Here is a 15261-nt window from a genome sequence, read left to right as displayed (position 1 = left end):
CATTTTCATTATTGTTAAAGTGTTTTGTAATTTAGCTATAGTTTCTTCTTCGACCCAAGAATTAAGAGGATAGGTTTTTTTCCCTCATTAGTGTTTTCTGTGATTTATTTTCCCATTTCTTTTTTTCCTTATTTTGTAGTGTATCTTTAATAGAGCATCTATTGGTTTCTTTTTCTTTCTTCTTTTTAATTATCAGTCATCTTTGAATGAGATAAAGTATTTCGATACCAACTATATGAAAGATGAACTGTGCCCTGTTTCAGGCAGGTTTTCCTTAGAACCCCATGTTGTATTCGAGTGGGTTCTTTCAATGTTAAGTTTCCATAATCAACAGATTAGCAGCTGCAAGACTGTTTACTGAGTCTCTTCCCTCTATTTTACACAAGTATTTTCAGTTTTTCTTTTTCCTTTTTTGAGACGGAGTTTCGCTCTTGTCGCCTAGGCAGGAGTGCAATGGTGCGATCTCAGGTTACTGCAACCTCCGCCTCCTGGGTTCAAGCAATTCTCCTACCTCAGCCTCCCAAGTAGCTGGGATTACAAGCATGCTCAGCTAATTTTTTGTATTTTTAGTAGAGACGGGGTTTCACTGTGTTGGCCAGACTGGTCTTGAACTCCTGACCTCAGTGATGCACCTGCCTCGGCCTCCCAAAGTGCTGGGATTACAGGTGTGAGCCACCACGCCCGGCCTTCAGGTTTTCTTTTATTAAAAATACTTCACATTCTTTAGTTACCTTTGGATAATTTCTAAGAAGAAAAGAGGGAAATGCATCTTTACTCTAGACCATGCTATAACCAGAAGTCCTGATTTCCTTTATCATTTAAAAAAACACAAAAAATTGGTCAGTGCTTTAGTAATTCTATTGTAATCGAATTCGTAGCTGTTTACTATGTTGTGAACACCAGGCCTAGGACTGAGAGCAAGCCAAGAAAGATTAAAACAAAGTATTTTTTATTTAATTTAGTTAATTTATTCGAGATGGAGTTTCGCTCTTGCTGCGCTGGCTGGAGTGCAATGGTGTGATCTCGGTTCACTACAACCTCTGCCTCCTGGGTTCAAGTGATTCTCCTGCCTCAGCCTCCTGAGAGGCTGGGATTGCAGGCATGCGCCACCACGCCCAGCTAATTTTTGTATTTGTAGTAGAGGCGGGGTTTCACCAGGTTGCCTAGGATGGGCTTGATTTCTTGACTTCATGATCCGCCCGCCTCAGCCTCCCAAAGTGGTGGGATTACAGGCGTGAGCCACCATGTCCAGCCAGTATCTTTTATTTTAAGAAGCCACTAAAAGTCTAGAGGAGAAGATGGACAAATGTTGTAATGTCGGCACAAGTCAACGCTGTGGAAGATCAGAAGAGGGAAAGAGACTGGCTCTGGCGAGGAGTTCAGAGAAGACATCTTGGAAGAAGGGATATTTGAGCCTGGCCTCCAAGGATCAGCACAATTATTTGTAAGCATAGGTAGGAAAATGAAGGGAGCAGTGGAAGGCAGTAATTTTCACCCTGAATGCATATCAATATCACTTGGTGCTTAGATAACAGCCAGGGGTGCTGGTTCTGGGTAAGATGGGGTAAACATTTTTTACCCTGCGTCCCCTACTGAACATGTCTAAAACCTTGGACAGGATGCATGGAACGGCTGTTTAAGGACTCTGAAAAGTAAGTAGTGATGGGTGAATTGGGGATGAAGACTAGAATTCGAAGCACCATTGAAGCTGCAGTGAATTTGCTATATTTTTTTTTTCCAGTATTCTCTGTCCTGAACCCAACACAGCCTCAAGCCCAAAAGTGAGCACAGGAGTGCAGAAAGAATTTCAGGGGAAGGGTCCTAGTTCTGGTTTGAGGAGCAGGCAACTTAACAACCAGAGAATGAAGAAATTTCCCTCTGCTTTCTTTCTCATCTCTGTTCTCTCAAACTCCAGCCCCCAAGTAATCCTGTTTTGGAAATAGCAGCAGCAACAGGAGTCTCTAGAGCCGAAACACTGAGCAAGCAGGACTTTCTCTGGCTGGTGGAGTTGTGGTTCCATGAGGGTGAGGCAAACCCGCATTGCCTTTTTTTCCCTCTCTGTTTTCTACTGTTTGCCCAAGATGTAAGCACGGCCATAGAAATACACAGTTGAGTTAGGTAATTAAACCAACCTTTCTTTCTTTCTTTCTTTCTTTCTTTCTTTCTTTCTTTCTTTCTTTCTTTCTTTCTTTCTTTCTTTCTTTCTTTCTTTCTTTCTTTCTTTCTCTCTGTCCTTCCTTCCTTCTCTCTGTTTCTTTCTCTCTTTTCTTTCTTCTTCCATTCTTTCATTCCTTCCTGCCTTTCCTCCCTCCGCGATCAACCTCCCCCCCTTCTCCATTCGCCCTCCCTCCCTCTCCTTGGCTCTCAAGTCTCGCCCCTCCTCCTCTCGGATTCTCTAATACATCTCATCTCTCTTATCTTCTTATCAATAGAATGGTTACTTCTGTCCACCCAGCGACTGGAGTGTCAGTGGGGCATGATCTTGGCTCACTCGCATACTCTCCACCCCCATCCAAGGTTCAAGCTTTGCTCTCCTGCCTCAGCCTCCCAAAGTTTAGCTTGAGATTACAGGCCCCACCACCAACCAAACAAAATAGACCCTGAAGAAGGACATGCCCAGCTAATTTTTTGTGAGGTTTTAGTAGGGAACAGGGTTTACATGTTCTGGCCAGCTGCGTCTTGAACTCCTGACTTCAAGTGATCCGCCCGCCTCAGTCTCCCAAAGTGCTGGGATTACAGGCGTGAGCCACTACGTCCAGCCTCAACTGCTGACTTTCTGATCAGTGATTGAGGAGAGCCCAAGAAAACCAGAAAGGACTGGAGAAATCGTGGAAAGAGAAAACTTCAGAAGATGAGCCTGTGGTGTTATTTATGAGGTCCTGGGCTCATCTCCTAGGCGCACATGCATGTTTTTGATCCCAATTAGTATACCAAAGATTTTGAGAACTGAACTAACAGATAAGTCATTGCCCAGGTCTCAGTCACAAAGCGGCCCAAATTATACTAAAGGCTTTGAAAACAGAAATGACATAGGAACCAGAGCCCACAAAGGGCAGATTAGAACTTGTGACCTGAGCCCAACTGGTTGGTTTGCCTACAAAAACAAAGACGTCAACTTTCTCCACTTTATTTAAGCAAGATTCAGAGCCTGATAACATAATATCCAAAATGTCCAGGATATAATTCAGAAGTACCTGCCATATGAAGAACCAGGAAAATCTCAATGCACAAGGAAAAGACAAACAACAGATGTCAATGCTGAGATGCTGAGAACACAGATGTTGGCATTATCTGACAAAGACTTTAAAGCAGCTTTTACAAAATTGCTTTGACCGCAATCATGGACACCCTTGAAATGAATAAGAAAATAAAAACCCTCTGCAAAGAAATAGAAGACCTAACAGATAGAAATTTTAGAACCAAAAAATATAATAAATGAATTTAGAAAACACTGCATAGATTCAATAGCAGAATGGTGATGACAAATAAAAGAGACAATAAACATGAAGATGGATCAATAGAAATTATACAATATGAACAACATACAGAAAAACATTAAAAAAAAAGAACAGAGCTTCAGGGGCTTGTGGGACAAAAGCAGTCTAACATTTATATCATTGGTGTCTTAGAAACACAGAGAAAAAAGTATAGCTTGAAAAAAAGTTTGACTTATTAATGGCTGGAAACTTCCCAAATTTGGTGAAAGATGTAAATCTACAGATTGAAGAAACTCAGTGAGCCTCAAACACAATAAACCCAAAGAAATGCATATCCAGACACACCATGATCAAACTCCTGAAAACTAAAGACAAGAGAAAAATAATTGGCCGAGTGTGGTGGCTTATGCCTGTAATCCCAGCACTTTGGGCGGCCAAGGTGGGTAGATCACTTGAGCTCAAGAGTTCAAGACCAGCCTGCCAACATGGTGAAACCCTGCCTCTACTAAAAATACCAAAAATTAGCTGGGTGTGGTGGCGGGCACCTGTAATCCCAGTTACTCAGGGGGCTGAGGCACAAGAATCGTTTGAACCCAGGAGGGGGAGGTTGCAGCGAGCCGAGATAGCGCCATTACACTCCAGCCTGGGTGATACAGTGAGACTCAGTTTCAAAAAAGAAAAGAAAAGAAAAGAAAAGAAAAAAAAAATCTTTGAAAGCAGCCAGAGAAAAACAACATGTTACTGCAGAGAAACAACAATTTAAACAACTACAGATTTTTCATCAGAAACCATGGGGACAGATGGAAATGATACATTTTTAAAGTGCTGAGTGTAAACCCAGTGTTCCAAATCCAGCAGAAGTGTCTTTCAGAAATGAAGATGAAGTAAAGGTATTCTCAGACAAAAAATAGAATAGAATAGAATAGAACAGACTAGAATAGAATAGAATAGGATTCATTACCAGCAGACCCATACTAAAAGAATTGCTAAATAAAGTTTGTTAGACAGCAAAACTAAACAAAATTAAACAAGCAAATAAAAAAAACAGAAGAACTTTGGGATCATCAGAAAAGATGGAAGAGGGCCAGGCGCAGTGGCTCATGCCTGTAATACCAGCACTTTAAGAGGCCAAGGTGGGCAGATCACTTGAGGCCAGGAGTTCGAGACCAGCCTGGCTAACAGGGAGAAACCCGTCTCTACTGAAAATACAAAAATTAGCTGGGTGTGGAGGTGCATGCCCATAATCCCAGCTACTCAGGAGGCTGAGGCAGGAGAATTGCTTGAACCAGAAAGGCAGAGATTTCGGTGAGCCGAGATCGCACTGCTGTACTCCAGCCTGGGGAACAGAGCGAGACCCCGTCTCAAAAAATGAAAACAAAAAAAACAAAGAAATGAAGGAAGAAGAAATAGAAATGAAGAAATGATAAATATCAGGTAAGTATATGAGAATATTCTTCCCCTTTTGAGTTCTTTACGATGTGCTGATGTTTAAAAGCAAAAATCACAATATTGTTTGATGGAGTTTCAATGCATGTAAATGTAATATATAAGATAAGTATGACCCAAAGGTGTGTGTGTAAAGAGACTTACATATTAGTAAACTTCTTTTTTTTTTTTTTGTTTGAGACAGGGTCTCACTCTGTCACTCAGGTTGGAGTGTAGATGTGCAATCATAGCTCACTACAACTTTGAACTCCTGCCCTGAAGCAGTCCTCTCATGTCAGCCTTCCAAAGGGTTGGGATTACAGGGGTGAGCCACTGCACCAGGCCTATGTTGGTAAAATTTAAACAAGAAAGGAACTTGTTAAGAGATAGACAAGTTCTAGACTAGGAGACATATTTGCAAATCATGTATCTGACAAAAGACTTGCATCCAGAATATATAAAGTACGCTCAAAACTTATCAGTAAGACAAGCAGATTAAAAAATGGGGAGAAGCTTGAACAGATGTTTCACCAGTGAGGATATATGGGTAGCAAATAAGCTCGTGAAAAGCTGTTCAACATCACCATTAAGAAAATGCGAAGTAAGCATTTTCTACTGTGGTGGGTCACGCCTGTAATCCCAGCACTTTGGGAGGCCGAGCCAGGTGGATCACTTGAGGTCAGGAGTTCCAGACCAGCCTGGGCAATATGGTGAAACCCCATCTCTACTAAAAATACAAAAATCAGTGAGGCATGGTGGCATGCACCTGTAATCCCAGCTGCTCAGGAGGCGGAGGCAGGAGAATTGCTTGAACCCAGAAGTCAGCGGCTGCAGTGAACCTAGATTCTGCCACTGCACTCCAGCCTGGGCAACAGAGCAAGACTTCGTCTCAAAAAAAAAAAGAGAAAATGTAAAGTAAAACCACAGTGATATACCTCTGCACACGTGCTAGAGAGGCTACAATTAAAATATTGAGAATACTAGGTGCTGAGAAGGATGTAGAACTACTGAAACGTCTGTACATTGCTGGTCTGAGTGAACAATGATATAACTACTCTGGAAAAAGTTTGGAAAATTATTTAACTTTAATTTTAATTTTTTTGTAGAGAAAGGAGCTCACTGTGTTTCCCAGGCTGATCTTGGTCTTCTGGCCTCAAGCCTTCCTCCTGCCTCTTCCTCTCAGTGCTGAGTAAATTATAGGCCCTTAGCCACTGTGCCCTGTCTTGAAAATTTGTTGTAAATTATTATACACTCACCATATGTACCATCATTCTCACTCCTAGATATTTACCCTAGAAAAATTAAAACATGTGTATACAAATCCAGTATGCAAATACTTGTAGTAATTTTATTTGTAATAGTCAAACACTGGAAACTACCCACATGTCCTTCAACAGGTTTATAGATAAACCGTAGTGCGTGATTACAATGGAATATTACTCAACAAGAAAAAAGAATGAACTGTTGATATAGGTAACAAGTTGTTTGCCATTCTCACACTTGAAACTTAGGCCTGCTCTGTTTCCTTTCATCTGGAATTCATGCCGTTTGCACAATCTTAGATTCACTGGTGTGCACACTCTACACCTGCCTGCCTTTGCTCACGTGGTTTCTCTCTTCCAGAAATGTCCTGTTCTTACAAAATAACTCCATACTTACTTATCTTGGATGTAGAGACTGGAACCATTCCCTAAGGAGTTCTAAGCCATAAAGGCTGGAAAATGTGCAAACCTTCCGCCACCCACGTGAGATGGGGATAATCAGAATGGGGAGAGGAGAGGAAATTTGTGCTTATGGATTCAGATGTGGACAATGGGAAGAACAGTGGAATAGAACAGAAGCCTCAGAAATAACACCACACATCTACAACCATCTGATCTTTGACAAATCTGACAAAAACAAGAAATGGGGAAAGGATTTAATAGGTGTTTTCCCAGCACCTATTTAATAAATGGTGCTGGGAAAACTGGCTAGCCATATGCAGAAAACTGAAAACGGACCCCTTCCTTACACCTTATACAAAAGTTAACTCAAGATGGATTAAAAACTTAAATGTAAAACCTAAAACCATAAAACCCTAGAAGAAAACCTAGGCAATACCATTCAGGACATAGGCATGGGCAAAGACTTCATGACTAAAACACCAAAAACAATTGCAACAAAAGCCACAATTGACAAATGGGATCTAATAAAACTAAAGACCTTCCACACAGCAAAAGAAACTATCATCAGAGAGAACAAGTAGCCTAGAGAATGGGAGAAAATTTTGCAATCTATCCATAGGGACAATCTACAGTTCCAGTCTACAAGGACTGTAACAGAGATTTACAAGAAAAGACCACAGTAACAACCTATAATAGTGGGCAAAGATGTATGAACCAGACAATTCTAGAGAAGACATTTTGTTTGTCTTTTTGTGGCCAACAGACATGAATGAGAAAGGCTCATCCAGCCACGGCAGGAGAAATAAATGTAAGAGGATCCACAATGAATAGCCACCGCAGCCCATTGAGAATGTGGCGAGAGTCAGTTGAAAAATGGGAAAACAACAGAGTATGGTGAGGATATGGAGATATAGGATGCTTTGTACGACTGTTGGGAGTGTATTAGTCCAAAGCAGGGAAACAGCGTGTGGTGAGTCCTCAAAGGCTAGACAAGGAATACCGTTCTTGGACCCAGCTAACCCATTAGGCGGGGTATATACCCAAAGGCTCGCGCGCTCACCCACCCCGCGCGCCGCGCCCCGCCGGCTCGGTGCTACTATAAAGACAATGCACCACGTATGTTTACTGAGCACTATCCAAATAGCAAGGACTTGGAACCAGAACCCAATGCCCATCAGGATGAGACTGGCGATAAGAAAATATGGCACAGTATACGCCATGGGAATCTATGCAGCCATAAAAAGAATGAGTTCATGTCCCTTGCAGGACAGTGAGATGATGCAAGCGAAACACTGAATGAAGCTGGAAACCATCATTCGCAGCAAACACAGGAACAGAAAACCAAACACAGCATATTCTCACTCATACGTGGGAGTTGAACAATGATAACACATGGACACAGGGAGGGGAACATCACACACCCAGGCCTGTCAGGAGGTGGGGGGCAAGGGGAGGGAGAGCATTAGGACAAATACCTAATGCATATGGGGCTTAAAACCTGGATGATCGATTGATAGGTGCAGCAAACCACCGTGGCATATGTATACCTATGTAACAAACCTGCATGCTCTGCACATGTATCCCAGAACGTAAAGTAAAATAAAAATTAAAAAAAAGAGAGAGGTTATACATATCTCTCTGAGCGACTGAAAAAAAAAAAAAAAAAAGAATGAGATTTGGTTGGGGACACAAAGCCTAACCACATCAGAAGAGAAGAGGAGGATGCTGGAGCTGAGCTCAGTTACTCTAAAAATTTCCTTTGGCCAAGCTGAGGTGGTAGGAGGAAAAACAGTGCCTTGATATCTCCTTTTTCTGCACCTAGAGGTGTCCCTCGGTCCTTTCCTAGGCTCTGTGCTCCTGGCCCAGAGGCCAAGACTAGGAAGGAATGGCAGGAAGATTTGGGACTTTTTATGCAGCCAGTCAAGTAAGGTCATTATGAGTCTCTTGCCCAAATAACAGTAGGGCCCTAGGGTAATTCTTAGGTTCCCAGACGCATGAATGGTCTGCTGTGATATTAACTGGAGCAGTAAGATGGTAAGTTTGGAGAGCAAGTCCTCACATGCTGTGCATCCGGACAAGACTGTGCTTCCAGTGACTAAGGTCTATGAATATACGGAGCACGTGGTTGGGCCTGACACCCCTGTCAGGTACTGGTGCGAGCAAGCAGTAGTGTGTAATGTAGTTTTTTGAGAGGAAGATCTCAGCCACCATCAGAAGCAATAAAAAGAAGGGTTTTGTCTGCATGAAGTCCGGAAAGAAACAGTTCACACCACTGGGTGGCAGTATAGCGCGCCTCTTTGTTTTTCCTAAGTGGCAATACCGTATTTTCCAGACTCACTAAGGAACCATGTTCCTCCCGGCCGGTCTGTAACTACCCTTTCCTTCCTGTTCTGCGCCCTGTGTCGGAGCGTCAGCTGCGTGTGTGTGTGTGTGTGTGTGTGTGTGTGTGTGTGTGTGTGTGTGGCTGTCGTTGTCAGCGGTGATTTAGGAGAGCAACAAACATTTCAGATCAGTTCCGTCTTCTTTCCTCACATCGACTTTCTGTACCTCTGAACTGCTGGGTTAGGTATTTGTTAAATCTTATTAATACAGATTTATAGTGAATAATAATAATTTAAAAAAACCCTACAAGCCTACACACAACACTCTTGGGGAAGTTCATTTCTAGGCTGAGATGTAAAATACTTCTGCTGAAAATATTCTTTGGGGGAAAATCCTAAAGACAGGAAGGGAGATATTGTTTGAAAGATGAACTGGCGCTGCTTGCTCAGGGAAAAGGCAGAGGCAGCCGGAGGCGGCTCCAGAAGTTACCTGCAGAGCTGCCCTGCCATCTGGTGGACAAAGGGGCACCTGCAGCTTGCAAAGCGAACTGTAGGGCTCCCAAGATTTTTACATTTTATTTTAATTTTTTCCTCACCTCACCTGGATCAAGATTTTATGAATTATAAAACAAAACGAGAGAACACTCAAACTGGCAAACAAAAAACCCAATAAAATCCAGAATAGATACATAAAGATCCTGGGCTCAAGTGATCCTCCTGCCTTAGCCTCCTGAATAGCTGGGACTATAGGTGTGTACCATTGCACTTGGCACCCAGTGTATTTTAATGGCAGTTTTTCATATCATCAGGAAAATATATCCAACAAATGGTGCTAGGACAATTGGATAATGATTTGAATAAAAGCTAAGTTTCTTTAATTCATAGCACTCACCAATAGAAATCCTATATTTGTGAAAAAGTTAAAAGGTCAAAAATAAATCACTAAAAAATTAGAAGGACTGGGTGCAGTGGCTCACTCCTATAATTCCAGCACTTTGGGAGGCTGAGGTAGGAGGATTACTTGAGGCCAGGAGTTCAAGACAGTTTGGGCAACATAGCAAGATCCCATCTCTAAAAAAAAAAAAAGAAAAAATTAGAAGAAAATATGAGTATTTTACTGTCATCAACACAGATAAGACCTTTCTAGCATAAAAGGAAGGGCAGATCATAAATGCACAAAGAGATAGAACTGATCTCCCAAAAGTAAAAACTTATAGACATTAAGCAATTAACATCAGAAGAGACAAACTGAGAAACATTTACAATATGTATCAGAAATATTTTAAAAACAAGCATAGTCATCAAGATTGGAAAGATCATAGCATAGACTAGAAATTGGCAAACGCTTTCTGTAAAGAACTAGATGGTCACTGTTTAGGGTTTGTGGGCTGTGCACTCTCTGTGGTGACTCCTCAGCTCTGCCACTGTGGCATGAAAGTAGCCATAGGCAGCAGGTAAACAGAACAGGCATAATTGTGTTCCAATAAAACCCTGTTTATAGACAGTGAAACTTGAATTTCACTTAATTCTCATGTGTCACAAAATGGTTTTCTTCTTTTGATTGTTTTCAGCTATTAAATAATGCAAAAGCCATCCTTTGCTCTGGCAGCAGGCCACTTTGGCCCACAGGCTGTAGTTTGCTGACCTCTGACGAAGACACAGATTCCGAAAGGGGCCTCCGGGTATGAGCAGGTTTGAGAGGATGGGGGCGGGGATTGCATTTGGCCCATGACCATAACTCGTCAGAAAATAGATCAGTGAGGATTTAGGACAAAGGGTAGATTGTTACTCAGTAGAGAATGTGGAGCCCCCAGATGTTTCATGGGTCTGGTCCCGCAAGCAGGCAGGATGGGTTGGAGGGGTGTTCGTTGGGACAATCTCGTAATGGAAGAGGGACATCTCAGGCGCCATAATCACATGAACCAATTCCCCTAATAAACCCTCTTTCATCTATGTATGCATAGGCCCTAGGAGCTTGCCCCAGAGCAGGAGAATGGAGATGGATGCAAGACATGGTGTGGAGAGAGAGTTGAATGTTAAGGAAGTTTCAGAATGAAGTGGACAGAGACTCTGACTTATCTAACTGGAAGGGAGCTGGGCCCATGAACAGAAATAGGAGAAAGAGGAGGCAGCGGTGGCAGCCGATGAAGAGCTGTTATAGCCATGATTCGAAGTATCAGAAAAAACTCAGGTGGATAAATGCGAGGGAAAACTGGAGCAAGGTCAGAATAATGATCTCAAAGACATCTCAGGAATGTCTGCGACAGTCCAGAACTTTGGATGATGCCTAATATTGGAAGGAATGAGGAAGAGGAAAGCTGGTGATCTAGTTCATGGTGGCTCAGTCCTGGCTCCATCACCAGCATCAGGAACTTTATAAGGACCAAGTCTCAGAGGAATATTATGAGAATCAAATGAAATCACAGTTGATGAAGTATTTTTCACACTGCCATATTCCTTTTATGTGCTGGCTTGAGTTTGGATCATAATCCCGAAAGACAGTCCCGAATGCCTTAATCCCAAATGCTGAAATCCCTAAACATTAAAATTCATAAAATCTAAAATTTCTAGCATCTAAAATCTCCAGAATCACACTTGTGTTATGTTAGGTGGAACTATTACCCTGTTATTGTCTTTACTTGGAAATTAAGTATGGTTGAAGGAGATGCATACGAGTGCCAAGGTGACGAGGGGTGGATTTCTGAACTGGATTTTAGGTGTGAACCTGACGGGAAAAAGGAATACCTAGAAACCTGGTTTAGCATGAGTTGGGGTGTGCCTGTGAGGGTGTTTCCAGAGGAGCTTAGTGTGTGGGTCTGAGTGGATTAGGTGGGGGAAGGTCTGCCATCAGTGCTGGCGGGCACCATCCAATTGGCTGTGGGCCCAGAAGGAACAAATACAGAAGGCGAATTTGTCTCTCTCTGAGAGCTAGGATGGACTTTACTGGTGCTGTCTTGGACATCAGAAGTCCAAGTTCACTGGCCTTTGGACCCAAGGACTTACATCAGGGGACCCCTGGATACTGAGACTTTCATCATTGGACCAAGAGTTACACCATTGGCTTCCCTGGTTCTGAGGCCTTTGGACTTTGATCGAGCCATGCTGCCACTGTTCCAGGGTCTCTAACTTGCAAACAGCCTGTCATGGGACTTCTCAGCCACCATAATCACATGAATGAATTCCCCTAATAAACCCTCTTTTATCTATCTATGTATATGTCCTATTACTCCTATCTGTCTGGAGAACCCTGACTCATAGATTTGGTATTGGAGAAGATGAATATTATTCCTTCTCACCAGATTCTTCACTACACAATGAAAGAGAGCTGTGAAATTGTTTCTTTGCAAAAAGGCTGTGGTAAGTTAAGTGTATGAGGTTCCTTAACGGTGAAAGATAAAAAGCTAATTATTATTGGTGCTACAAAAGCAGAAAATTGCTTACTTGCAATGGCCAAGAATAACCAGCTTTTCAAGTGAACAGCATGTGCTTACAAAATGTGTAGGTCACAACAGTCTCCAAATGCAAGTGCAGTGAGCATTTTGAAGATCATAGAAGTGAAAACGCAGGCAAAATTTACAAGTTATTCCATCATTTTATAGGCATTAAATGACTAATGGCATTGATGGTATATAATGCCATAAATAGTATGTGGGAAAATACAGATATCAACAACTCTGAGGTATTCTGAACAGTTGCAGTCTGAATAAGAAATTAAAAAAAATCTTGATTAATTTTGTAGGTATTTTCTTGTTTTTTTCCTATGCTCAAGAGTGATATATGAAATAAATCTATGCTATACCTAAATGCATCTAAAATGTTTTCTTTAGGATAAGGCCTAAGAATGGCATTAGTAGATGAAAATATCCATTTAAAATGTATTTGGGTTGGGGTGGTAACTCATGCCTATAATCCCAACACTTTAGGAGGCCAACATGGGTGGACTGCTTGAGCTCAGGAGTTCAAGACCAGCCTGGGCAACACAGAAAAACCTCATCTCTATATTAAATTTAATTTTTTAATTAAGAAAGAAAAACGTAAAGAAAAAATTTATTTGGCAATATATTAAAATTGGATTGAATTGAGCATCCCGCCCAAATTCCTTTGACTTCTGGAGTGGGTGATGTAGTCATTTTGAATTCCTGATTACCTCATTGCTTTATGAGTCATTCATTTACACAGGAAATATATATCAAGTGCTTGCTCTGTGCTTGATACTGCAATCAACTAGGAATCCAAAGATGCACATACAGTACATGCTGTGGGAGCTGATGTGTTAATGACTGGGCAGATAAACCAGTTGCTACAAAAGTGTATGCACTATGGAACAAAGTGTTCTCTAAACACTCCAAGCCCAGGAACTAGGGAGTTCCAGCTTGTCCTGAGTCACGAGAGGGAGGGACATCTGAGATGCATCTTGATGTTTCAGTTGGTGCTAATCAAGCGGAGGGGACAGAAACAGGAGGGCATTCCCAAGAAGTAATAGTGTGTGCGCGTGCAGGGATACAAAGGTGTAAATGACTATGGTACATTCAAAAAAGGGAAGCTGCTGGGTATGGCTAAATTGTAGTATTTGCATGTGTGTGTATGCGTGTGTGTGTGTGTGTGTGTGTGTCTTCACACAGCAAGTGGATGCTGGAAGACAAAACCTGAAAGGTAGTTTGAAGTCAGAATGGGAAGGGCCTTAGGATGCTTAGAGTCTTAGGAACCTCTGAGGGCTTTAGCTTTGAACACATTTGTCTGACATATATATTCAGCAACCTGAATCAGGGTATGGGTGTGTGGAACCTGATGGTTGGGCTAGGGGAGAAAAGAGAGTAATCACTTGATGAAGATGCTTATGGCTCACAGATTAGCTCAATGAATTCTTCAACACTGTTGGAAATGGGCACGATATTATAGTGTGTGATATTATTTTATAGACAGGTAGATAGATATAAAGTAGTATCACACAATGTATCTACATTTTACATAGATATAAAATAGCATCACACAATACAATATACATATGTATCTATATGTGTACAGATACATATATAGATATACATAGATTATATAGAGATATACATATGTCTATATTTGTATAGATACATATATAGATACAATATCTATACATATATGTGCTATGCTATGTATTTCCTAGCATGAATTGTGAAGCTTAAAAGAGAAGAATCAGGGAATGTTCTGTGGTTTATCATGGTGTTGGGTTCATATTACCTATTAATAATGAGACAGTCAGAGTGACCTACGCACATGACCAAGCTGACTGAACCAATCTGACTGGACACTGGGTGGAGAGCATAAGGTCTTAAACTAAAAGACTGCAAGCACAGATTCACCTCCAGGTTCAAATTCCCCTGGGATAAGCTGGGCTATTATAGTGGGAACAGATCATAGTGTACAAACCCAGGTGTGCAAAGCATATCAAGTTTCTTAATTTCCTTTAAAAAAAATTGCATCGGAATCAAAATAACCAATTTGCTGGCAGGAAATTAAACCTGTCATTATCAGAGCTCCTGTCTCCAAGAACATACAAAGGCACAAAGGTCTCCCAGTGCTAAACCACTGGGGAGGCTCTTCTGGTCAATGGTTGTCAGCCACTGTCTGCTGAGTGGCCCGAGTCCATATGAATGTGTCCCTTTAGGGCCATTACCCTTCTGTGTCCATCCTACCTGTAGAACCTAGGAACATTTTCCACGACTTTAGACTTCACTGTCTGGGGTCCAGCCTCTGTTGGTTTACCACAGTGGGAACACAGTAAGAGAGGCATCCAGCATAAAGCTAGAGAATCAGAGAAGCTGTCCTGGAGGGTATACTCTTTCTTCCTTTTTGCATTGAGACAGAGTCTTGCTCTGTTGCTTTGGCTGGAGTGCAATGGTGCGATCTTGGCTCACTGCAACCTCCGTCCCAGGGGTTCAAGTGATTCTCTTGCCTCAGCCTCCCGAGTAGCTGGAATTACAGGCGCTCGCCACCACACCCAGCTAATTTTTTGTATTTTTGGTAGAGACAGAGTTTTACCATGTAGGCCAGGCTGGTCTCGAACTCCTGACCTCAAGTGATCCACCCGCCTTTGCCTCCCAAAGTGCTGGGATTACAGGTGTGAGCCACTGCACCTGGCCTGATGTGCTCTTTCTGACAAAGCTTTCTGCTTCATCTGTTATTTCCCTTTCTTCTGTTGAACGTTTTAGTCAATCAGCTTTCCGCTTTTCTCCCTATCCTGTCACACCTGCCTCAGTAACTGCTGGAGTGGCCTGGCTCACTCCTTTCCCTTGCTTTTTATCTTGTTAAGTCTTTCCCTAAGAGATACAAGAAACACTGAAACAATGCAACACAGGATGACCAATGGTAAAAGTGTAATGCAGGAGTTAGGAAGGGGCTTTGGCTTGGGTTCTTGTTTTTTTTGGACTCTCAGCACAT

The sequence above is a fragment of the Rhinopithecus bieti genome, unplaced genomic scaffold (genome assembly GCF_001698545.2).
Source record: "Rhinopithecus bieti isolate Rb0 unplaced genomic scaffold, ASM169854v2 scaffold_70802, whole genome shotgun sequence".
NCBI classification, from domain to species: domain Eukaryota; kingdom Metazoa; phylum Chordata; class Mammalia; order Primates; family Cercopithecidae; genus Rhinopithecus; species Rhinopithecus bieti.
Note: the sequence above shows the minus strand (reverse complement) of the source record.